General features: G+C 38.4%; 1 protein-coding gene across 4 annotated transcripts in view; it reads right to left on the reverse strand.

The window, feature by feature from the left end:
• Positions 1–25,479, reverse strand: part of SGMS2 (sphingomyelin synthase 2) — an 84,187-nt gene that overhangs the window by 20,356 nt on the left and 38,352 nt on the right. The gene's annotated exons all lie outside the window — the stretch shown is intronic.

Genomic DNA, 25,479 nt, shown 5'->3' on the forward strand with positions numbered 1-25,479 from the left:
CTCCTAGCCTGGTGTTCATATGTGAAAGAAGCTTGTGATTTTGAAACCCACGTCCACTGGCGGTCTTTATAAGGTAGCTATCCAGTTCTAGAACACAAAATGTAGAACAGAAGAAAATCCAATTAGTTACCTGTTTTATTTATTTTTTTTTTTTCTAAGAGGAAGCACTCAGCCACTCACCTCATGGGACAGTTGTGAGGATGACTGAAATAATTAATCATAAAGAGCTTTGCACTACTGGGAGTAAGAGCACTTGGTGTGTGCAAAGCCCATTTATCGTCATTAGTAGCAGGATTGATATTTTCCTTGGGATTTCATTAAGAAGACTGACTATACAAAGCACATTCATCCTGTGTCAACCAATTTTGTGACACAATGTCACCGAGATGATGACTACAAACATATTCATTTCTATGGTGATCTTTTGCTACCAAGTAAGTATCTGGGAAAGTGACAAAACCACAATAGTTTCGATGGACAGCAATCCCATTGGTTCATTTGTTTACGGTACTATGCCAGAGCACAAGGCAGATGAAAGCTTTCCAAGTCCTTACATTGCAAAATACCAGAAGTTAACCTAGAGAATATTAAAAAAAAATTTTTTAAATGTTTTTATTTATTTTTGAGACAGAGAGAGACAGAGCATGAACGGGAGAGGGGCAGAGAGAGAGGGAGACACAGAATCCGAAGCAGGCTCCAGGCTCCGAGCTGTCAGCACAGAGCCTGGGAACGGGGCTCGAACCCACGAACTGTGAGATCATGACCTGAGCCGAAGTCAGATGCTCAACCGACTGAGCCACCCAGGTGCCCCAGAAAAGTTAAAGACCTGTATAGACTAATCTTCCTTCTGAAGGAAAGCGCAAAACTCTGAAACTTTTTACACTGATATTCTGTTAGGTTGTTTTTAGGACAAAGAATGATTTATTCCAGAAGTGAAAGTAAGGTTTCAAATTAGGAAATGATTGTAAGAAAACACAAACATATGTAAACAGAAAAGACAGATTATCTTGAGGGAAGTACAAAAGGTATTTGATACAAATCAACATCCACTTGGTTTCAGGGGGAAAAAGTATTCAATAAAGGGAATAGAATTATCTAGAAACACATTCTTTCAATGCCGGTATCCTGTAATATGTGTTTCAGTATCTTTTCATCCCTAAATAAACTTTAGAATCTTTGTCAAATTACAAGAACACATTACTACTATTACTACTACTACTACTACTACTACTACTACTACTACTATTTAGGGGGTGGGGGGAGAGCACAAGCAGGGGAGAAGGGGAGAAAGAATCCTAAGCAGGCTCCACAACCAGTGCAGAGCCTGATGCAGGTCTTGATCTCACAATCGTGAAATCATGACCTGAGCTGAAATCAAGAGTTGGACGCTTAACTGACTGAGTCACCCAGGTGCCCCAAGAAAACACATTATTAGCTTCTGTTTTATTTCTGTCACCTCTATTCCATAAAGGGTTTGATATGACCATATTCATACATTAGTTATTTCCCTTAATAATCTCAATAGGATTTGTCTGTGTAATTTGACAAAACAATTCCAAGATTCACACTGGTAGGTATTAGGTTATATATTACATAATACTAGGGTAATGACACTGAGTTATTCTATTTTGAGTTTATCCAAAGGAAGTAAGAATGTACACAAAATATTTCTGCATTTTTTTAAGTTTATTTATTTATTTAGAGAGAGTGTATGTGTGCATGCTCCAGCAGGGGAGAGAGAGGGAGAGCATCCCAAGCAGGTTCCACGCTGTCAGTGCAGAGCCCAACATGGGGTTGATCCCACAAACGATGAGATCATGACCTGAGCTGAAATCAAGAGTCAGACGCTTAACCAACTAAGCCACCCTGGAACCCCTAAATGTATGTTTTCAACAGTCGTTGATATGAGAAAATTGAAAATAATCTAGTATCCAAAAACAGGGGGTTAAATGAATTATGGTTATCTCACTATCATAAAATACTATGTTTTGATGTAGTAACTATAAAGTGTGAGACAAGCATAGAAATATTACATAAGAAGGATGCAGTTACCCAATTAAAGACAAACTTAGATCTGAATAGGAGATGGAGAATCTGAGTAATTCATATCAGAGGTTATGGTTTTTAAAAACTGGGGAAGGGGCCATGTGACAGATACTCAAGGCTATCAGAAAAGGTATGGTTGTCAAACTCATGATGCACATATCTTCTTAACAGTCCTGACCTGAGGCTCACTGATGGCAGCCTGTAGTGGAGACTGAGTATAGACATGAGCTCTTGTCACAGGGCTTAGAAATGCACTGCTTACTAGATCCCTATGGCAGCCTGGTTGTGCATTTGTAGTAGTTACAAAGATAAGACATATTAAATGTGTAAATGTAGTTTAAAAATTAAGGAAACTTATCTGAGTTTAAAAATGGGTTTTAATGTTTAAAAAGAGGTCATCTATTAAAGAAAGAAGTTAAACGCTGATGGAAGGAAATGTGTTTTTAACATCTGCAAGTTGGAATTATGAATAAAAGGAAATTTATACATTCAGCTTAAAGTCTTAGGAAAAACTAGGTCTTGAAACAATTTTAACGAATGGAAAATCAGTGGAAAGAAACACCTGATAAGTTTCTTAACAGACATAAAAGCTTTTCAGACTTAAAAACAAAACAACTCAGTTGTCACCATAAAGCCATTAAAAAGTCAAGTTGTAGAATAAAACAGCCACAAATAGTTCTCAGAAAATGCTATTTACCTAATTAATCCTCATAAAACCCTAGGAAATATTTTAAAGAAATTTAGGTAAAGTGAGATGCTCAAGGTCAGACAGGGAGAAAGAACAGAGCCCAGATTAGAACCAGGAATCTGACCTCAGGAGCCCGTATTCTTAATGGCACATCACCACCTCTGGTGCCATTATGTTAAGAGGTCAACAATATAGTCAGGAAAAGAAAAGTGACAACTATGAGTTTTTAACATTTTTTTAACGTCTACTTATTTTGGGGAAGAGAGAGAGAGGATCCAAAGTGGGCTCTGTGTTAATAGTGGAGAGCCCGATGTGGGGCTTGAACCTCGAGATCATGACTTGAGCCAAAGTCAGACACTTAACCAACTGAGCCACCCAGGCTCAAGCTTATTATTTTTATTAAAAAAAAATTTTTTTTTAAACGTTTATTTTTGAGACAGAGAGAGACAGAGCATGAACAGGGGAGGGGCAGAGAGAGAGGGAGACACAGAATCTGAAACAGGCTCCAGGCTCTGAGCTGTCAGCACAGAGCCTGACGTGGGGCTTGAACTCACGGACCGTGAGATCATGACCTGAGCCGAAGTCGGATGCTTAACCGATCAAGCCACCCAGGCGCCCCTTATTATTATTTTTTTTTAAATAGAGATACATAAATACTTAGGAAAGTCCTCTAGATAACATCAGAGGCATTTTTAAATCTCTGTTATTTTGCAAAAATTTGTACACACTTAGAGAAAATTTCAATATATAATTCACCCCTCTTGTGACAGGAAGAACAAAGGAGCCAATTAAGTATTTCCCATTACCCCTATCTACCATTTAACTATAGTTGTTCCTAATAAACTACCATTTATCATATATCACTTTATGTTAATAAGATCCATTTTAGCTAAGATATGTCGTGCATATAAAGTTTTTTCAGAGATCAAAACACCTTACCTTTTCCTCTAATCTTAGAGCTCAGCTTGTATAAAACTCTTCCCACCTAAAATGGGCAAAAGTCCTACTATGCTTGCAGATAATGAAGGCATCTTATCAATCATGGGATCCTATTTCAGAAGCACTCACAACATTTTCTGAATACTGAGAACTGAAAAGAAGATCTATAATTTACCAATAAATTATCATGTATTTTTGTGAAATACTTTCTCAACAAAAGTTAACATGAAAAGAGTCCTTATCAGAGCTTTATAATAAGTTTTTATACTGCCACTGGGTCTATATAGGTATGATGATAGACTTAAAATTAGGGAAATGGGCAGGCTTTGTAGGGTGACAGCATGCTGGGAATGGATCTGGGAAAATATATTTTTTTAATTTATTGGTTTAAAAAAAAATTTTTTTTTAACGTTTATTTATTTTTGAGACAGAGAGAGACAGAGCATGAATGGGGCAGGGTCAGAGAGAGGGAGACACAGAATCTGAAACAGGCTCTAGGCTCCGAGCTGTCAGCACAGAGCCCGGCGCGGGGGTTGAACTCACAGACCGCAAGATCATGACCTGAGCCAAAGTCGGACGCTTAACCGACTGAGCCACCCAGGCGCCCCAAGAATTTTTTAAATTTAAAAGATAAAACCGAACCTCTAAATTTTGGGAGAGATAGCTTGGGTAGAGGACAGATGTTTTGGCTTCTGGTACTGATTTACTATCCTTCATGAAGGCAGAGTAGACATCAGTTCAGTTGTTATAGAAGAAAGATCCAGGATATTGCAATGGTTGCCTGGGGCTGCTGGTGGGAATGGAGAGTGACTATAAATGGGCTGCAAGTTTCTTTTGGGGGGATGCGAAGGCCTTAAAGTAGAAGGGATGATGGTTTCATAGTTCTGTAAATTAAAAAAAAAATCATTTAATTGCACCCTTAAAACAAATGAGGTAGGTATGTATGTATTTATTTATTTACTTTTGAGAGAGAGAGGCAGAGAGAGGGAGAGAATCCCATGAGGTGCAGAAAGAAAGGAAGAGATGGTGAGAAGTGGGGCTCGAGCTCATGAACTGTGAGATCATGACCTGAGCTGAAGCCAGGTACTTAACTGAATGAGCCACCCAGGTGCCCCACAAATGAGTTTTTTACTATGTGGGTAATAATGACCTCATGAAGCTTTTTAAAACAAAACAAAACAAAACAAAACAAAACAAAACAAAACAAAACAAACAAACAAAAAAAAACCACAGACTGTCATGCTAAGTTCTTTCTAAGGAACCAGAAAACCAAGGACTATCCCATACTTATTATATTCCTGACTGATGCATCCCTGTCAAGGGTAGTACTTACCAACTGAGGACTTCTTTAGCAGTGATTCCACAATACACATTTCTAAGTTCTCTGCAGACAAGTTCAAGAACCAACCAATGAAAATCAAACAGCTTAATAAAATCTGTGTAACCTGTGCTCCAAAAAAACCCTTGTAGCTAAATAATATAAAGTGACAAAAAAAAAAGATGGATTTTTCTCTAACAGAATTAATCAAAATTTACTGAGTTTATTAAAAGAATTTAAAAAAATGGTCCATTGTTTTTCTCATTAAAAAAAAAAATTGGGGGGCGCCTGGGTGGCTCAACTGGTTGAGCATGCAACTTCGTCTCAGGTCATGATCTTGCGGTTCAGGATTTCAAGCCCGACATGGGGCTCTGTGCTGACGGCGTGGAGCCTTCCTGCTTCAGATCCTCTGTCCCCCTCTCTCTCTGCCCTTGCCCCACTTGCATACTCTCAAAAATAAATAAAACATTAAAAAAATTGGTCACTTTAACTGGTGGGGTAGATAATTTAATACTTGTTGAAAGGAATACTTATTTACCCAGAGCAAATATTAGCTGTGTCAATTGGAAAACCGTAAACCGTGGCACTGGGAGCATTTCACAAGAAGGGATCATCTCCAGGCCATAGTGCAGCAGGAGAGGGGGAGCAGTGCGTGGCCTGAATTAACTGTTTCTGACTTACCTGTGACACAATAAAGTGCCTTCACTAAGACATAACTAGCAAAATGTTCCACTGGATGTTTCAAAATCTGGCTTCTATTTCCTAGCTGCTATTCTTTTTATTGCCAATGGCTGCAAAATTCTGATGATCAGATCTGATTCCAGTGTATATTGAAAAGACAAAACTGTCACCCTGGGGTTGAGAGACTGAAGTTCTCCAATAGGAGGTCTCCACTCAGAGAGCTGGAGTCACAGGGAAAGACAAGGTGACAGTCTGCGGTACAATGTGGAAGGTGGGGTGAGGCGAATAAATGAGTGAGTGTGTAGATGAACAAGACAGACAGATTGACTGGGAACCTGAAGACAGAAGAAGGCTGTAAATCGAGGTCAAGGACTAGGGAGTATTTAAAATAATTCTTCAGTTTCCTTTAGGTATACTCTAAAGCAGACGTTCTCAGAGTTACGGGGTAGAGTCAGGGACACATCACGCACTTTGCCCAAAGGCTGGCTTATGCTTGCCCCAAACCCTTCTCCCCACCTCTATTCTGGATACATCTAGGAAAGCTTAGAGAATTTCAGGGGGGTAGGGATAGAGGGACTCCCCTGGTGGTTTCTTCTTTCTTTATCTGGTGTTTTCAGTGTTTGGTAGAATGAGGCTAGAATTTTCTACTTCCCACTCCTCTTTTCTGAACTCACTGCCAGCAAAGTATGATATGTCCATGGCCTCAGAGAATAAGCTGAGTTGAAGTCTTGCCTTTGTGTCAAAATGCTTATCTACTTTAGCGTATGAGCAAAAGAAAGCCCCTCTCGTTTAAACAGACGTTTGCACTCTTAATAATCTGAACTGTAATTATGTCAATTCACAAGATACAGGATAGACATTTGGTCACTAGAACCATTCCCCCTGTCCCCCACCCCCACACCAGCACTACCTGCTGCATGTTTAACCATCAAACAAAAGCAGCCAGCACTTATTTAGTATAAATACCCTGGAGGCTTTACCAGAAAGGTTAAATCTACAGTCTAACTAAACAACAGTGATAATCACCTGTTTCTACATTCCTATTCTTCCTTATATACCCCAAAGATTTATACACCTAGAAACCGATTCTCTTGGGTTTTAATACTTACTACTCTGCAACGGGAGCATAGATTACCTATTGAAATGAGGATGTTTCTGGAAACCACAAAAACTCCATTTAATAGTTTTAAAATATATTAAGTCTGCAATGAGAGCTTCTATTTCCTAAGAACAGCGGCTGGTCTAAACGAAAAGCAGAAGTTAGGGCCAACAATTTCACATAGTCTCCAGACCACACAACATGTTCTAAATATCAGAAGACCTCATTCTAAGTAAGTAAAGAGATCACAGTCAAGTCAACAGTGTATTTCCTCATCAACAAAATAAAAAATGTTCTTAGATTTGGAAGCATATCTTATTTTTGGAAAACCATGATAAAAAATGAGAAGGAAACAAAGAATAGTAATTTAATAATTCTCTACTTTAATGGAGCTTCTTTATTCCATGCCCTTCAGATTGCTTAGAAATACACCTGTTGAGGGGTGCCTGGGTGGCTCAGTCAGTTAAGCATCCAGCTCTTGATTTTGACTCAGGTCATGATCTCACGGTTTCTCTGAGTTCAAGCCCCACATCCAGCTCTCTGCTGTCAGCACAGAGTCCGCTTTGAATCTCTCTATCCCCCTCTTTGCCCCCATCGCGCTCTGCTCTAAGAAACAAATAAACATTAAAAAAAAAAAAAAGAAATACACCTATTGATTTCTCCCTCTACCCCACTGTGACCTCACTGTGGGGATACTTTATTCAATTTCATAGCCTATTTAAATGGGTATTTAAAAACAATATCTTGAAGCTTTCCCTGCTGTTTACTAGAATCTCACCACTTTGGGATTTGAGTGAAATCGCCTGTAAGCAAGAACGACAGGAAGGAGGTAAGTGATCTTGCTCTAGTGCAGAGGCAAAGGTGAGGCTTTAGGAGCGACATTTAACCAGGCACTTGCAGTCCGTACACAGTGTGGTAACAGAGGAGAGCTGATGCTGAAGAACAGGAAGCTTACTCAATCCCCAGCACTGCTGGAGAAACGACACCCAGATACGCTCCCATACAACTTCCTCGTACAGGTCTAAAGTCTAGAATCAGACGTTTTGATAGGAATCTAAAATACAACAGTTATTGTATTTCTGCTTAGTGCTGTGCCAATAAACAGGTTCAAGAGTTCAAGAAATAGCTTAATACAACTGGAGAGATTTTGGGGGGAGCACTTCCTGGTAGCAAGAATTAAACACGGAAAAATTAAGGAGCTGGACCTTCAGCAGGTTTGCCCCATCTGCTTGTTGCGATTTGGGTGTGGTGTTACATAGGCTTCGGGAGAGGGCAAAGGTGTGTGGGGAACACGAAGCTAGGTATTTCTTTATGTTTTTAAGTCCTTGCTGCAACCCACCTGGGTTCCTCAAGGCAGAGCATGGTTTTCACTATAAGGCAAAGGAAACAGACCACAGAAGACCCAGAAAGGTCTGTATAAAGCCTCCGTTTCTCATTTTCTTATGCCAACCACAAAGCTGTTCTTTTGCATGACTGGCCGAACAAGCCGCTGCTTTCAAATGGTATGAGACTATAAAAAGCAATACTTTCTCCAAAGCCATTAAGGTCACTATATTTGGCTCTAGTTTCTCTCAGAATTCAAACTGCTATGTTGTATTTAAATACATTATTTGTTTCTCAAAAGCACTTATTTGACCAATTTGCTTGTAATCTAGGATTTTGTTACTGCAAAAAACCTAATAGTGATGATTTATGTTTCCTAATTTTAGGTCTCTGAAGAGGGAGCCAGATTTCAAACCCAACCTGACACAAGGATTAGTACACATGGGGGAAAGGCAGCAAAAAAAAAAAAAAAAAAAAAAAAAAGTAACTTAAAAGATTAAAATCTTGAATCTAACAATGCCATTTTAACAATTTCAAGGAATGCAAGGGACTGTTACATTGGTATCTGAACTATATCTATAAAATGTTTACCTACTGAATTTTCACTTGTCCTAGTAAATTAAAGAAGAAACTATCACAAAGTGTTCATTTCTGTAATTGTTACCAGAAAGTTTGCATATTAAAAAATTTTTCATTTGAAGGAAATAAATCTGGTTTAAACACCATAATATTTGAATATTATTTTAGTAAATATTAGTGGCTAAGTATCTGAATACTCAAAATGACTGCCAACCGACATGGCGTGAGAGGGAAAATGAGGTTCTTCAGAACTAGGTCCCGATGCCCGAAGTCTTCAGCGAGAGCAAGTGATCCAGAAACCTTCAGCTGCATCAAAATGTTTTGACACATTCCTCCCTCAAAACAGGGAGACAGCTTAGTGAAGAATTTTATTCTTTCCATTTGTGACCACGTGCACTGGTTCACAAGTTGCAAAGCAAAGTTTCTAATAAACAAATGTATCTTTTGTTGTCTACTGAAGGTACCCAGGATGGAGTGTGAGCCCCTCCCCACAAAGCGCAGGGACTGTGATAGAATAAGGAACACAAAGTAGATGATATACACCACTGATTATGTAAGCTCCTTGGCCAATTGCCCATTTCTTTTCAGCAAAAATCTAGAACAGGATACACAGGTCTTCTTCTGTATTTCTTCTATGTATACCATAACATGAGACATTTAGTTCCAACACATCTAAGCTATGCCTCCAGGAGATAATTAGAAAAAGAGGGAGGAGATTGGAAAAGAAAAGGGATAGCAGAAAAAGAGTAAGAGTTTTTACAATGAAACCTGAAAAGAGAAAGAGAATATGGAAAAGTATAGATAACAGGGCTGCACTTAAATGGCTCTTAGGGGCCCAGAGTAAGATTTATTCTGTGTAAGGGTGGTTTATAGCTTGGGGAGCAAGGAGAGGCACTGGAAGGGAGCGTCAATCCTTGTTATCAAAAGCAGGAAAGCCCTGAGTATTTGGATGGAAAACCAAACTGGCAGGGACTGGCGGGTAGGTGCTGCAACCCAGCAATACAGTGTTGGAAAGTCTGGGGACTACCTATACTGGAATATTACTACCATAGTAATTGTCAACATAACCACAATGAAAATTTATCATGTAAAAAAGGTCAGCAATTCACTTAGCAGAAATTGTTATTATACAGAAACTAGTAGTTATAACATAAATATAAATAACTTCTATATAAATAATATATAAAATATTAATTATTCTTTAATCCAGGCTTCCACCTGGGGGTTTGGCCCTATACTTTCTTTGTACATTAAGTCAGCTGTTCATTCTTATATTCTGTATGTTAAAGCCAGGTGATTACAGGACCCTGATTGTGACAGTCCACTGTCAAATGTAGTGGGGAGAGCATAGAAGGAAGGGGGACAGAGAGTATTTTTTTGCTGGGCTATTCTCCGGGCAAGTGGAGAATAGGCAGGAAAGGAAACACAATTAGGGGATAAAACTGCTAGGTCCTGTCTTATAGCCAGAACTCATTTCCTTAATTTCTATTTGGAGCTGATTTCCCCCATACCTCCTCTGACATATCCTGGGCAAAAGAGTTCCTGCATCTAAGTATCTCCCAATTACTAGTAACAAAAACTTCCTACAGTATATCTCATTGACAGATTAACATACAAACTTCTACCCTATTGTCATCTGTGGATAAGAACAGTGGAAAGTTACCTTCAAACAAAGTCCATTAAATTATAATTTAAACTGTAATTGGAAAGGAGCATAAAAATTGCAATGAATGTCTGGTAGGATCATAAATTGGTATAATTCTTTTGAAATTCTGTCTCTTTTTAAACATGCCAAGAGCTTTGTTTAAAAAATATTTTTAATGCTTATTTATTTTTCAGAGAGTGAGCAGGGGACGGGCAGAGAGAGAGAGGGACAGAGGACACGAAGCGGGCTCTGTGCTGACAACAGAGAGCCTGATGTGGGGCTCGAATTCATGAACTGCGAGATCATGATCTGAGCTGAGGTCAGACGAACCAATTGAACCAACTGAACCACCCAGGTGTCACTTAAACATGTCAAGAGCTTTAATAATGCTTACACCTCTTGACATAGTAACTCTACTACTGAGAATGTATTTTATTTTAAAAAAATTTTTTTTTTCAACGTTTATTTATTTTTGGGACAGAGAGAGACAGAGCATGAACGGGGGAGGGGCAGAGAGAGAGGGAGACACAGAATCGGAAACAGGCTCCAGGCTCTGAGCCATCAGCCCAGAGCCCGACGCGGGGCTCGAACTCACGGACCGCGAGATCGTGACCTGGCTGAAGTCGGACGCTTAACCGACTGTGCCACCCAGGCGCCCCTGAGAATGTATTTTAGAACAAGTCTTAATACAGAAAAAACATTATCCAAAAATATATTCAGTGAAACAAAAATCGAAATGTCTACAGGAGACATTTAGAAGCATCTGTGAAGTACAGTAAAACATATGTAATACATTAAATATGCATCTAAATGTCCACAGTAGACATTTTGAAGCATCCATGAGATACATTAAACTTACTGTTTAAAAAACAGTATATTATTTTCATAAAAGTGTAAATGTATGAATTTTTAAAAACCAAGTCAATAAATACACCAAAAGAATATCAGATGTTAATGCTGATGGTGAGATTTATCAATTATTTTTATTTTCCTTTGTACTTTATTTTCTCCAAATTTTTTATAATAAAAGTACTCACCCACATATCTAAACACAAAAATATTTTCAAATAGTTTATGAAGATTATGTTTACAATTCTAATGATCAGGAAATACAATATGATTTCAGTAATGTAAAGATGTATGTTATATTTACATAGAAAAAACCTGAAGAAAATATACCAAATATTAATCCTGCTTGATGAATTTAAGATGATTTTAATTTTTTCCTTGTTCCAAGTTATATTTTCCACTTTCCACATTAATCATTCGTGTAATCAAGAAAAAGCTGATGGCTATTTTAACTATAACAGTATTGACAGAGTAAATAGGGAGAATGTGTTTGTTTTTAAAAAGGTATTTTGTTTTGTACAATTCCAAGTATGTAAAAAATGCATGTACAGAAAAATCAGAGCACAAGTACACTAAAATATTAAGAATGATTGTCCAAGTGGTAGGAGTAGGAGATTTTTCTGCTTCCTACATTTGTGTGCAGTCCACATTTAACAACGCTTCATTACAAATGTAACATTTTATGTCTAAAAGTACCTGAAACCATGTATAGTTGTTGCTGTTGCTTTCAGGGAAGTACTTACCAACTGAAATCTTTTTATTTCATGTCTTCACTCCCTCAATAAAGTGCAATAAAAAATACATGTCTACAAAGTCGTGTGTGTGTGTGTGTGTGTGTGTGTGTGTGTGTGTATGTTTTTTAATTTGAGAAAGAGAGAGAGAGAGACAGACAGACAGACAGAGGGAACTCAGGCTGGGGAGAGGGGAGAACGGAGAGAGAGAATCCCAAGCAGGCTCCTGGCTCAGTTCTCAGTGCTGAGCCCAACATGGGGCTGGATCCCACAACCCCGGGATCATGACCTGAGCTGAAATCAAGAGTCAGAGTCGGAGTCTCAACCTACTGAGCCACCCAGGCGCCCCCACAAATGTTGTTTTTAGACACACCTGCATCACTGCGGCTCCTTGGCAAAGCCTGGTAAACTAACAGCTAGTTGAATGGTACAGCCCTAACTTGACATACACACACAATTAAATTGGTGTTCAGTTAGTGTCAACTTTCAAAAAGAGACTTAATTGTACTGAAGCGTGATACCTTCTGCAGGGTTTATTTGCAACAAAGGAGGGAGGACTGCTTTATAAATTTCCATATAATGGATGTCACTCAATATTTCACAAAACAAAACCAGTCACTAATTCGGTTTAGTTTCCCCGGAATAAAACTAGCTGCCAAGTAGCAGAGAATGAGGCCAAACTGGATTCGATGGGGAAGTTGGTTCAGTCAAAAATGCAAACCCCCAAGCCCTCTTTTCAAATATTGGTAATTTTTGTGCACTGTGGATGCTTTAAGCTTATGTATTTTAAAAACCTTTCTCCTGATATTTGGTGGACTTTTGCTTCATTGTACTTATTATCAGTTAATAGTTTTTGTCCTCTGTTCTGTGACAAAACTTCAGAAATAACCTGAAATTGCCAAATGATCATTAAATAATGTTTTTCAAAACAGTAAGTATACCATATATAAAAGTTACTTTTAAAAATTCAAAGAATGATTGGAAACCTTAATTTAAAAGTTTACAAAAACCCATAAATCATACTGAGTAATAATCCCAAATACTACAAAATTCTAATTCCGTATCTTCTTTTTAAAAAAAAATTATATTAGTGCTTTTTTCCCTAATTCCAAAAGCTAGATATTACACTTTTTAGAATTACTTCTGGGAATTTATCTAAAGATACCAGCATAAGCATGAGAAGATTGTTTTCCAAATCTACTCAATAGAATTTTTGGGCAACAGATGCACTTTAAAACTCAGAACTTTGAATTTCAGAAAAACTTAAATATAGGCTATATTAGGTCACACAGCTCACCCCTACCCCCTTGGCTGGATCGGGGAAACATTAGATACTCAAATATTAATATATCTGAACCAGACATATGAAAATATTCTCATTAAGTTGGGTAAATAAAGACTATAAAGAGCTTCTGGGTAGTTCAAGAGTTGTGACACCAAGGGTTACTGAAGGGAGGAGGGAAGGCAAAGAGAATAGGAGAAGGGAAGGGGAGGAAGAAGGAAGAGGGGAGGAGGAACAGATAGGTCAGGAGGGCCTTTAGTTTTTAGAAGTTTAGTTTTTGAAAATACAGATAAGTGATTCTGGACCTGTAAGACTGCAATCACACTGTCCATCAAGATAGGACTGGTTACATGATAAATAGGTTTTATTTGTACAATAAAATACTATCATACCATCATACAACGTTAGGTGAAGAAAGTAAGTTGTAAAATGTTTTCCATATATAGCATGTTTCTTTATTGTGGGGAAAAACTGTTCTGTGTGTATAAATAAATCAACATGGCTATGAGACAGGTGATATTACATGGAACATTTACGTTTTACCATTTTGTATTGAAAAAATAAATAAGCAGCATGTTTTGATTTTATTGCCTAAAAAGACAACGATAATTATTCACTTCGGGGTCTTTAGTGTTTATTATAGGAAATGCTGTAGGGATGCCACAGTTTTAAAAAAGTCACTTCCCCCACAAGCTTATACTCTGCTGTGTACAACAACAATATAAAGATTAAAATTGGGGACGTCTGGGTGGCTCAGTCAGTTAAGGGTCCGACTTCGGCTCAGGTCACGATCTCACCATCCGTGGCTTTGAGCCTGGAGCCTGCTTCAGATTCTGTGCCTCCCTCTCTCTCTGCCCCTCCCCCACTGTGTGTGCTTGCTCACTCTCGCGCTCTTTCTCTTTCTCAAAAATGAATAAACATTAAAAAAAGATTAAAATTGTTATGAAAAAGTGTTCACTTTGGCAGCACATATACTAAAATTGTTATGATGAAAAACCAAGATGAGGCAAGAGAGTAACAGCAGGGTTATCCAAACTAGAATCTCTGGGCTTAGGAGGTAACAGTCAATTTAAACATTTTACATGAAACTCTTAATCAGAAAAAAAAAATCAGTGTATCACCAAGTCAAAGGTATATCAAGAACATCTATCATCCATCCTGCTGAGATCCAATTAACATAAATAGCTCTTAGAAACCTGTGCAAATCAAACTTTTTAAAACTAAAAAGGGATTCCACTGGAAATGCTCCAATAATTACTCAATTATGGATTTTTGCCTTTGAGTTTTTTCCATTTCTAATAGACCAAAATAAAACGTATGTGTTTAATATTCTAATTATATACATCACAATGGACTTTTATTTAATTGATCACCCCAGTGTTGTCTTCTAAGAAATGTTTAACCCACATGAGGCTTTTAAGAAAAGATTAAGGACACAATATTATAATCACAGGAAGAATAAAAACAATTATGCAGGAACAGAAAGGTTGAAGGTAGCAAATACCTAAAGAGGATTTAGAATCCAATTAGACTTACAATGCAGAAACTTTATCATTGAATCCTAATAGATAGGATAGAAACTACGGATATAGAAAACTTCAAAACCTGTACCCCAAGTCTAGTGACCAAACTCAAGCAATACTCAGGGGTTAAATATGTGGTAACTGTTACTACACTCACTGATGAAAGCCTGGAAGGTAAGGCAAATACATGGGCAGTCAACACAGAAGGCAGAATTATTTCTGGCCTTCCGTTCTGTGCAGAATTTGGCTCTGAGTGCTAAGGAAGGTAGCAGCAGAGAAGCCCGGCTACTATTCTCAAGGGATTTTTTTGGTTACGTATCTCCCCCCAGTCTTCCCAGACAGAAGTGACTTAAAAAGACCAAAGAGCCATAAAAACAACTTTTATAAATTAGATTACAGCCTGAAATAACATTTGAAGTTTAGTAAAACCATATACCAGAGAGAAGTACAAGTGAAAAGAAAATTCAAATAATGAACTTAAAATGGGGGAAGAAGACTGGAGATGCATGTGCGTGTGTGTGTGTGTGTGTGTGTGTAATAAATGTCACAGGAATTTTAAGTCTATGAAAACTGAAAACAAAGGTTTTAAAAAGTAAAATAGTTTTGTTTTTTGTTTGTTTGTTTTTTTTTTTTAATAAATAGTCCTTTAAAAATGCCAAGCCCCACCAGGTGTTGTAGGAATATTGTACACCTGGAACTAATATTACACTGTATGTTAACTAACTGGAATTTAAATATTTAAAAAAAAATAAAGAAAAACAAAAATGCCAAGCTCCACAAATCAGGAGTGAATGGAAGATCAGTGAAGTAGTTATTCAGTTTAGCAGCGGTCTATCCTTGGGAGTAAACTATGGTCAGAATTCTTTTCTACAGAGTGAAGCAGATTTAGAAAAACACAGGATGATTAAAAGCACTGAACATGAACATGATGCCATGAGGTAGCCAGGAAACACTATAAACTCAATGTTCAATTAGCATCAGGAAGCTGAAAGATGTAATTCCATACATAATCTTATTCCTATTAAATCTAATTTTCATTGATAACCCTACATAAATAGAAGTATTTGGCTATAAATAATCACCTGAAATTGTTTTTTAAAATATACTTTTGCTATCAACAACCTACATTTAAAAAACTTAAATAAAGTAACAGGCTAGAAAAGAAGTTTTGTTTTGTTTTTTTTTTTCCAATTTGGGTTTTGTTTTGTTTCTGCTTCTAACATCTCCTGTAGCATAATCTGCAGCAATAATAGGAGATTGGGAGCCCATTTCCAGAGCTTAGACCGAACAAGAGCAATAATTACATTCTGGTTCATATGGATCTATACTTTAGAGGCATATCTTAAGAATGTCAAAAAGGGGAGTGCCTGGGTGGCTCAGCTGGTTAGGCGTCCGACTTCAGCTCAGGTCATGATCTCACAGTTCCTGAGTTCCAGCCCCGCATCGAGCTCTATGCTGACAGTTCAGACCCTGGAGCCTGCTTCTGATTCTGGCTCCTTCTCTCACTGCCCCCGCCCTGCTCACGCTCTGTCTCTCTCTCAAAAATAAGTAAACATTAAAAAAAAATTAAGAATGTCAAAAAGGATTATGGGTTGATGGGGAGCACTGAGAAGAAGAGAGTTCATTTGGGGGGTTTCACTGACAATCACTCTAGGTCCTATCCATTTTAATCCTCCTCCCATCACCTTAACTCACTTTCTCCAGCTTAGTTCAGGTCAGGAACATCCTGACTTACACAGGGCAGGATATCAATAGCCACAACAAATTTTAAATGGATTAAATCCATCCACCAAAAAGATACCTAAAAAATTATTTTTCAAATGAAAAGAAAGCTGATATAGTGCTGGGAGTATCAGGCACCACTTGTATTTTGTACTATTAGAGTGAAAAGTGAAAACATTGAGAGAAGGGTTCCCTAAGAAGATATAAACTCAAGGGGCACCTGGGTGGCTCAGTCGGTTAAGTGTCTGACTTCAGCTCAGGTCATGGTCCTGTGGGTTTGTGAGTTCAAGGCCTGCTTCCAGCTCTGCGCGGACAGCTCAGAGCCTGGAGCCTGCTTCTGATTTCTGTGTCTCCCTCTCTCTCTGCTCCTCCCCTGCTTGCACTCTCTTTCTCTCAAAAATAAATAAACGTTAAAAAAAACTAAATGGAGACTTGGCGAAAGAGGACACTGGGCTCTGTAACCTCACTGGGCCAGGAGTACTGTACTTGACAATTCATTTCTGGGTCCAAAAATTGTAGCAGGAAAGGTTTTTGGAGGAAATGACACTGACACTCTGAGACCTGACACATGAGAGGCAGGTATGTAAGCAAGAGGGTAAGGGTGAAGAGGCTGCTAAAAAACCCCACTCTACGTAAAGGCCTGATAAAAGGGGATATTGCAAGTAAAGGGAACAGAAGTTAAGTAAATATTGCTGGGAGCACAGGATTTAGGGAAAGGGAAAAACTCATCCCAAGAACAAAGCCTGTAAAAGGAAGGCAGAGGCCAGATTACAAAGGTCCTTGTAAGCAATGTCAAATGTCAGGACACAACACCCTCTAAGAAGCAGTCTTGGACAAAAAACTGAGATAACTGAGGAAAGGTGACCTGACTGGATATTTATTATTATGGAAATTATGTTAATTTTGTTTAGAAGGAACAATGGCAGTAAGGTGTTTTGTTTGTTCTAAAGAGACCCTTTATCTTAAAGAGGCATACCGAAATCGGTACAGATGGATGATGAGATATTGGGATTGCTTCAAAAAAATCCAGGGGTGGGGGGGATGATGAAAAAGATTTCCTGTGACAGTTGTTGTAGCTGATAAGGTTCACCACACGGTTGTCTCTACTTTCAGTATAATTGCTTGAAATGGTCTATTGTAAGTTTTTTTTTAAGTCAAAATAAGCAATGGATTTTGGCCACAGAGAGCCATTTAAGGGCTTTAAAAAAGCCAGTAAAGCAGGAAATGGGCTGGGAACAAAACCAGAGAGAGAGAGGGACAGCTGCTCAAATGGTCAGTGGTCAGTCCTTCCCCACAGTGACTGTGCTGCTTCAGTTTCTTCTTGGGGAAGATTGTTTGCCACTTTATATCTTTTTTTTTTTTTAATGTTTATTATTTATTTAGTTTTGAGAGAGAAAGAGAGAGCACAAGCAGGGGACGGGCACAGAGAGAGGGAGACACAGGATCTCCCCAAGTCTCCAGTTAAAAACAAGTGCCTATTTATAACTTCGGGCTTGTTAGAAACTAACCTTCCCTTCTGGGGTCCTTTGTGTCTGACATTTTCACAGTATGGTAACTATTCTTTACATCTGCCTGTTGACCTATGTATTCATGCATAATTACTACACAAACCTCTTATAAATGGTGTTCTATAGATGCAAATCAGATTTTGCTTCAAAATTTGCCAATTGTAAGAAAATCCAGAGCATTTTAATTAAACATTCTATTTAATAATCATAAAGCCTTTCAAATGTGAATTACATACTTAGTCAATATCTGGGTGTCATAAAGAAAGCTTTTATTGGGAAAAGTATTTTACAAATACGTATTTTAAACAATTTTATCAACATTATGATCATGCAAAGCTAGCTGGGATTTACCCCTATTATGCTAGATTCTCTCTGCCAAGAAAATAAATAACTATTTAATTAATAGTTTAGTTAATGCTAGGTTGGAATATTTAAGTGTTGAAAATTTTTTGAATTTGTATCCTATTAATGACTTAAATTTATATAGTGTAGACTTAAGACTAAGAGCGGTAGCTAACACTTATGTAGTATTTATTATTTCCCCAAGACTATTCTAATTGCTTTACTTATCTTATTTAATCTTCACCACAACTCCAAGATCGGTATTATTATTACCCATATTTTACAAATGAGCACATAGAAGTTAAGTGAATTAGCCAAGGTCACCAGCTACTAAGTAGTGGAGCCAGCATTTGGTACTTACATGGTTCTAATTTAGTATGTCATTTTGCCACTTTTTGAGAAAAAACATCTACAAATGAGCACACGGCTTCAGCAAAGAAAAGGAAATGTGAACCCCTACCAAATCTGAAGAGCCAACCATAGAGATAGTAGGTTCTCATAGCCAGATCTCCTCTGCCGCTTCCTCTTGACACAGAGTAAAAATGTTCCAGAGTCAAAGGGGAAGACCTGACATTTCCTTTATAGCTGTGACTCCCACGCTCGGTCAACTCACCTCCTCCAACTTTTTCATTTTTTTTTTCCCCCAAGTAGGCTTCACATTCAGCATGGAGCCCAGTGCGGGGGTTTGAACTCATGACCTTGAGATCAAGACCTGAGCTGAGATCAAGAGTCAGATGCTCAACCATCTGTGCCCCCCCCCCAACTTTTTCATTTATATTCTCTTTTAGATACAGGGGACGGAAATGCTCCAGGAAAGCAGAACCAGGTCAGGTTTAGTTTGTTGTGCTAAGGGTGGAGAAGGGCCATGCATTTTATCTGTGCTGTGTACTATACTGAAAAGAAAGAAGTACATTACAGTGCACAGTCTCAGGGAGACCATGCAGACACATCTTCAACTAGAGGAACTCTGCTTTTCTATTTTGGAGGGGTAACCCAAAATCTCATCTGAAACCTGGGTTCTGTGGCTAAAATTTTAAAAAGTAATGGTACCATGGCAAGGTCCTGGATCAGAATAGACCAGAATCCTTATCTCTATGTATTTGGTCACAAATAAGCCGTGACTAATCCTGGGTACATAATTTAGCAATGTTGGGTTTCAGTTTCATTTAATAGAGTCCCATTATTTTATTTCTAAGACCTTTTGCCACATTAAAAAAATATATCATCCCAGGGCACCTGGGTGGCTCAGTCAATTGAGGGTCCGATTCCTGGTTCAGTTCAGGTCATGATCTCATGTTTGGAGAGACTGAGTCCCACATCAGGGGGACTGATAGCACAGATCCTGCTTGGGATTCTCTCTCTCTCCCTCTCTCTCTCTCTCTCTCTCTCTGTCCCTCCCCAGCATGTGTGCGTGCATGCACGCTCTCTCTCAAAATACATAAACGCACTTAAAAAATATATCCCATAAAAAGAAAACAAAGATGCATTAGCGATCTCAACAAAGACAGCTAAAAGAAGGCAAACAAAAGTCCCATTTCTCACATAAAGAAGTAGGGTAAGGTAACTTATGGATAAAGAATGAACTAGCCATCGGATGCTCTAGGTAATTCCTCTTAGAGGTCAAAACACCACCATGAGATTGTTCCTATGAGCGAGAAATTGATTCTGTCAAAGATATAAAAATGTTTGATATTTTAACTTGCTTGATATAGATAATTTATGGGTAACAGTCCATAGGGGTTTATTAAGATAATGAACAATAAAAGTTTACTCAACAACCACAACCCCTACAACATGTCCTTGATAATATCAGAAGCAAATTAAATACAAGTTGAACTTACATGGTAATTAATATCTTAGAATCCTAAAGTCCAGGTTCTAACCCTGACTCTACCACTTGATAAGAAGTGAAGCAATCTCTTTGGTCCTCAGTTCCTTCTGCCTTACCTCTCTGACATTCTCAAATAAGGAACTAGGCCAAATGATTGGCCATTGGCATATTACAATAAAAATATGGTTTATCTTTGTTCCTTATGATAAGAAATAATATTTGTCAATATATGCCACATGAAAAGGGAAATAAATTCATGGAAGAAACATCCATTAGGTTCCATTCACTACTTAGCTGTCTAAATGGAGTAAGAAGTCTATAGCGGGGTGGGGGTGGGGGCTGATGGAGAACCCTTTTTGTACCAGGGCTGAAGCCAATTAAATAAGATCTCAACAAAGAGCTCCTGATTTCAGGTTAATTAAAGAAGAAATAAGACATCAAAACTGAAGAAAATAACTTTATAAGATTGTAGTGAAAGGTCACATCACATAGAACAAATGATGGTTAAATTAGATGCAAGGTAGAGTACACAAAGTTATTGGGTGAGCTCAGAGGCCAATACCAAAAGATGCAAAAGAACCAAGTATTATGCTTTATTATACCAATTGACCATTATATGGATGCAGATCCAAAATTAAGAAATAATATAATACAAGTTAGTGTAAACTATATAGTGTTAAACCAGGAACAGTTCTAAAATATTTAACATTGAGAAGTAAAAATATCCCAAGTAACTTGAAAAAGTATATCTTGATTTAAAGAGCTAAGCTATTCTACTAGCATTAATAGAATGTCTGTTTAAAGGCAGACAACTTACAATATCAAGTAAGACCAAACTTCTCTGGTAATGGATTAGCAATCATTGATTTGATTTTTTTTTTTTTTCTGGTTAGCAGACTATTATTTCAGTGTTAACCTCAGACATCACACACATACACACCCACAACCATACACACAGACACATACAGACAGAAAACACACACACACTGAACCAAATATTGGACATGCAGAGGGTCACATATTAGAGCTTTTCTTTCTTTCTTTCTTTCTTTCTTTCTTTCTTTCTTTCTTTCTTTCTCTCTCTCTCTCTCTCTCTCTCTTTTTCTTTTTCTTATGTTAATTTCTTTTTGAGGGAGAAAGAGAGAGAAAGAAGAGGGCGTGTGTGTGAGCCAGCGGGACAGGGGCAGAGACCGAAAGGAGGGCAGAGGATCTGAAGCAGGCTCCATGCTGACAGCACAGAGCCCAATGTGGGGTTTGAACTCATGAACCATGAGATCATGACCTGAGCCAAAGTGGGACATTTAACCAATTGAGCCACCCAGGCGCCCCACATATTAGAGCTTTCTTAATTAAAATATCAAAGTCTTCCCTCAAATTTTAAAATAAAGTGAGCTCCATCAAAGTTTTTGAACCATCTGAAACATGATTTATGGCTTCTATTTTTGAAAATAAGTTATATACACTCAGTAATCTTTTATGAATGGTTAATACAGTTTTCCACCAAGTAACAAAGATCCCTGATGAAGACTGAAAATCTAAATTAATAGAAAAAACTCCAGGTTCGTTATAAAGCCAAGCTTAAAAACATTTCCCCAAATCAACATTCTACACTCAGGAAGTTATTCAAGGTATGAGACTGCATATAAAATGGATTCTACCATTCAGTGCTAAATTTCATGAACACTACTGTGGCTTCAAGAAAAGTCAGAAAATTTTAGAGTTAAATAGGCATGTCTCCTACTTTTTATAGAGATCCAAAAGTTAACCTTAAGTCACTAGGCTGTTGTTTTGGTAACACATCTTTATAGTTGCTGAATAAAATGGTGTTAGTTACTTAGGTGTACCGTTGGCCAGGGCATTGAAATAATTTTTTTTTCAACGTTTATTTATTTTTGGGACAGAGAGAGACAGAGCATGAACGGGAGAGGGGCAGAGAGAGAGGGAGACACAGAATCGGAAACAGGCTCCAGGCTCTGAGCCATCAGCCCAGAGCCTGACGCGGGGCTCGAACTCACGGACCGCGAGATCGTGACCTGGCTGAAGTCGGACGCTTAACCGACTGCACCACCCAGGCGCCCCTGAAATAATTTTAATGAATGAATATGGCTAGCCTTTGAGATAATCCTGAGAGCCACCCCACCCCCCACCCCAATCCCTTTCATCCTGTTGATTTTATGGCAGATCCTTCCTTGGGAAACACTCCCACCTGACAGAACCAGAGACAGCCTCTCTACAAGTTCAGGAAGAAGAAAGGTTCCTATCTCACAACTCCCTCACAGCACTGCTGAATCGCTACAGATGATCGAACATCATCCAGGCACTGCTGTCCCACTAGGCCAAAGGGCAGCAACATATTCTCAACAGAGTCTGGTAACACTCTGTTTTCCTTCAAGGAATAAATTCAAGGGAAGTTAGAACTCTTCAGAGATGTAATTGGGATTAATGCCATGGCTTTCTCCCCTTACAGAAGCTCCTCCCATTTCTTTAGTCTAGTTCTGGAGGGTTTGCAGTTTGCACCTACTGCAGGTTATCTCTGCTGGGGTGGGAGGTTCAAGGGCAGTCCACATCTGCCTTGTGGCAGTATGGCTGGCCACCAACCAAGTGCCTGGCTTCTAGAGCATTAGAGTGGCCGTGAATGAATGTATCAGCTCACACACTCAAAGACACCAGATCTATCTCCCTGTTCTCCAAAGAACCTCCTAAAGGAGTCAATAACGTGTCCGCATAATTAGGATTTCCATACATGCTACAAAGCCCAAAAATTTCACCCAACTTATGATGCTTTACTTAGTGCGACTTCAATCCTTAATATAACGTATCTTATATAAGGGGGACATAGCATAAGGTATAAGAAATAGAACACAAAAACTCGTGTATGTTGCTTCAGAACATTATAGATGCCTCAGAAGCCCACAAGGAACCTCTGTGATTATATCCCCCTCTCCCTGCATAATCCTGATGTAGGTTTTCAATATATAAATAACTTTCAAAGTACATAATGCTGAAAACCGTTGGAGAACTTTCTTAAAGGATGTTATAATTATAATTTTTATTAATTGCAGCTCTCAAAATGATAAAAGCATAAATGATTCCTTAAAAGTTCTCCTTGGGGCACCTGGATGGCTTAGTCAGTTAAGCATTCGACTTTGCCTCAGGTCATGATCTCACCGTTCATTCGTGAGTTCGAGCCCCATGTCGGGCTCTGTGCTGACAGCTCAGAGCCTGGAGCCTGCTGTGGATTCTGTGTCTCCCTCTTTCTCTGCCCCTTCCCTGCTCATGCGCTGTCTCTCCCTCTCTCTCAAAATAAACATTAAAAAAACATTTTTTTAAAGAAAGATAAAGTAAAATAAAAGTTCTCCTTTTTGGGTTTTCCTTCATTCCTTCACAATTCTGCCCCTGCCCCTTAGGGAGTTGTCTAGAGGATGGGAAGCACGGTAACACTCACCAGAGCTTATGATAATAGACACTGGTGCTTCCCAAATATTAATGTTAATAATATTTAGTATTATTACCACATGTGCCTGTTAATATGCACACCCACTTCGTGGGGTAGGTACCATTATCACCTCCATCTGTGGCATGAAGAAGTGAAACCCAGAAATCTAGCACGTGGCCCAGAAGATTTGAATCCAAGTAATCTGGCTCCAGAGTCCATGCTCTTCTTAGCCACTATGCTATGTTGTGATTCTCTGAGATTTTGGTCTATTTCCACAATTAGGAATGTGCTATTTTTTTCCTTAAGAGAAACGGATTTCCTTCCTCATGAATCCTTCTGGGGAGAGAGCTCTCATCTTTCCCTCCTCCACCCTTCCTCCCCAGTTACCATGCAGGTAACAGTCTGTTTGCCCGTTGAGGTGATTTCCTTTCAAATATTAGCCAGCCCCACCTTCTAACCCACAGCTTTGAGCTCTAGGTCATCTGATGCCTTCAGTGCCTGTGCGAATGTTTATCCCACTCCCCAGTGACTTATAAGAGGGACATTTCCTGGAAATATTGTGGATGGACATTTCACTATGGTGAGGTGTCCAGAGTGTCTGAATCACTCCTGTTGCCTAGTAACCTGTTTGTGTTTGGCAGGAGGAAGGTGACTCACACACAGGTACACTCAGACCCAGGGCAGATATTTATTCAGCATGACCTCCTCCCGGCCCTAGACGGTTGATTTCATGTTTAACCTTGACACTGTTCCTTCTCACATGCCACGGTCAGTATAGGCCCCTTCAATTCTCTCCAAGTCAGGGAATTCAAAATATAGTATGCTGTGCATAGAATCAACAGATCCTTTGTAGCTGAAATACAGGCTACATTATTTTCCCTACTGAGTTCTAAAGGAAAAAGTTCAAGACAAAAGTAATTACAAAATTCTTACATGTAAAAGTGAATTGAAATTATATGCAGTCGTGGAAGTTACACGCCATCCCTCTGAGAACTTAGTCCTTTCATGAATTCAGTTAATATAACATATTCCTAAACAGCGATGAATCACTAATTTTGACCTCATACTTAAGAATTTTTTCAGGAAAATAGAGTTGACTCATTTCGTGGGCCACATCCTAGGCCAGAAAAACATTTACACTTACACACATACCTGTCTTTATTACCTGAAAGAATTGATGACCAAATATAAGTAGCATCAGATTTGAAGGGATTTACTTTCAAACAGAATATGAATATATGGAGAGGTCATAGCGGGCCTACGGTCACCTCACTGATCTTTGCCTTCAAATTTAAGTTAGCATGCATGCTTTAGCCAAAACGCTTCAGAATAAAACACTCTGGACTTGCACTTCATGTAAATTCTCCAGCAGTTATTACTATTCCCCTAATATTTTACAGACCCACCATTTCTCCTAGTGATTTCTATTTATTAAATATTCAAAGGAGGAAAAGTGGCTTCAAAAAAGACACACACATACACATATACCAGACTGTGGGGTTTTTTTTTTTGGTCCTTCTTTTCAGCCATGCCTGCTATAGACATGGAGAGTAAGACCTAAGAGTGTACCTAAATGGCACCTCTAATCTTGATGGGAAAGTCCTGAATCCTAAATTTATTGGACTTATGGACATATTGCTTATAGACTGAAGGGTACAAATGCAGTTTAGGAAGTTTTCTTTTTTCTTCCCTGCACTAAGTAATATTCATCCTAACAAAGGGGTTCCAGTATGCCTGGTATCTATAAGTACTATTAAAATCTAATACAGGATATAAATTTTATTTTGTTCTCGATAGGTAGAAAAGGGATACATAAATGTACTTGGCAAAGATTTTCATCTTAAACATATGTTAAAACTTTTCTCCAAAAATTTTCTCCAAAACTTTTTTGAAATGCATATTTTAGGGAAAAAAATCTTTCCATATCTAAAAACTTC

The sequence above is a fragment of the Leopardus geoffroyi genome, chromosome B1 (genome assembly GCF_018350155.1).
Source record: "Leopardus geoffroyi isolate Oge1 chromosome B1, O.geoffroyi_Oge1_pat1.0, whole genome shotgun sequence".
NCBI classification, from domain to species: Eukaryota; Metazoa; Chordata; class Mammalia; order Carnivora; family Felidae; genus Leopardus; species Leopardus geoffroyi.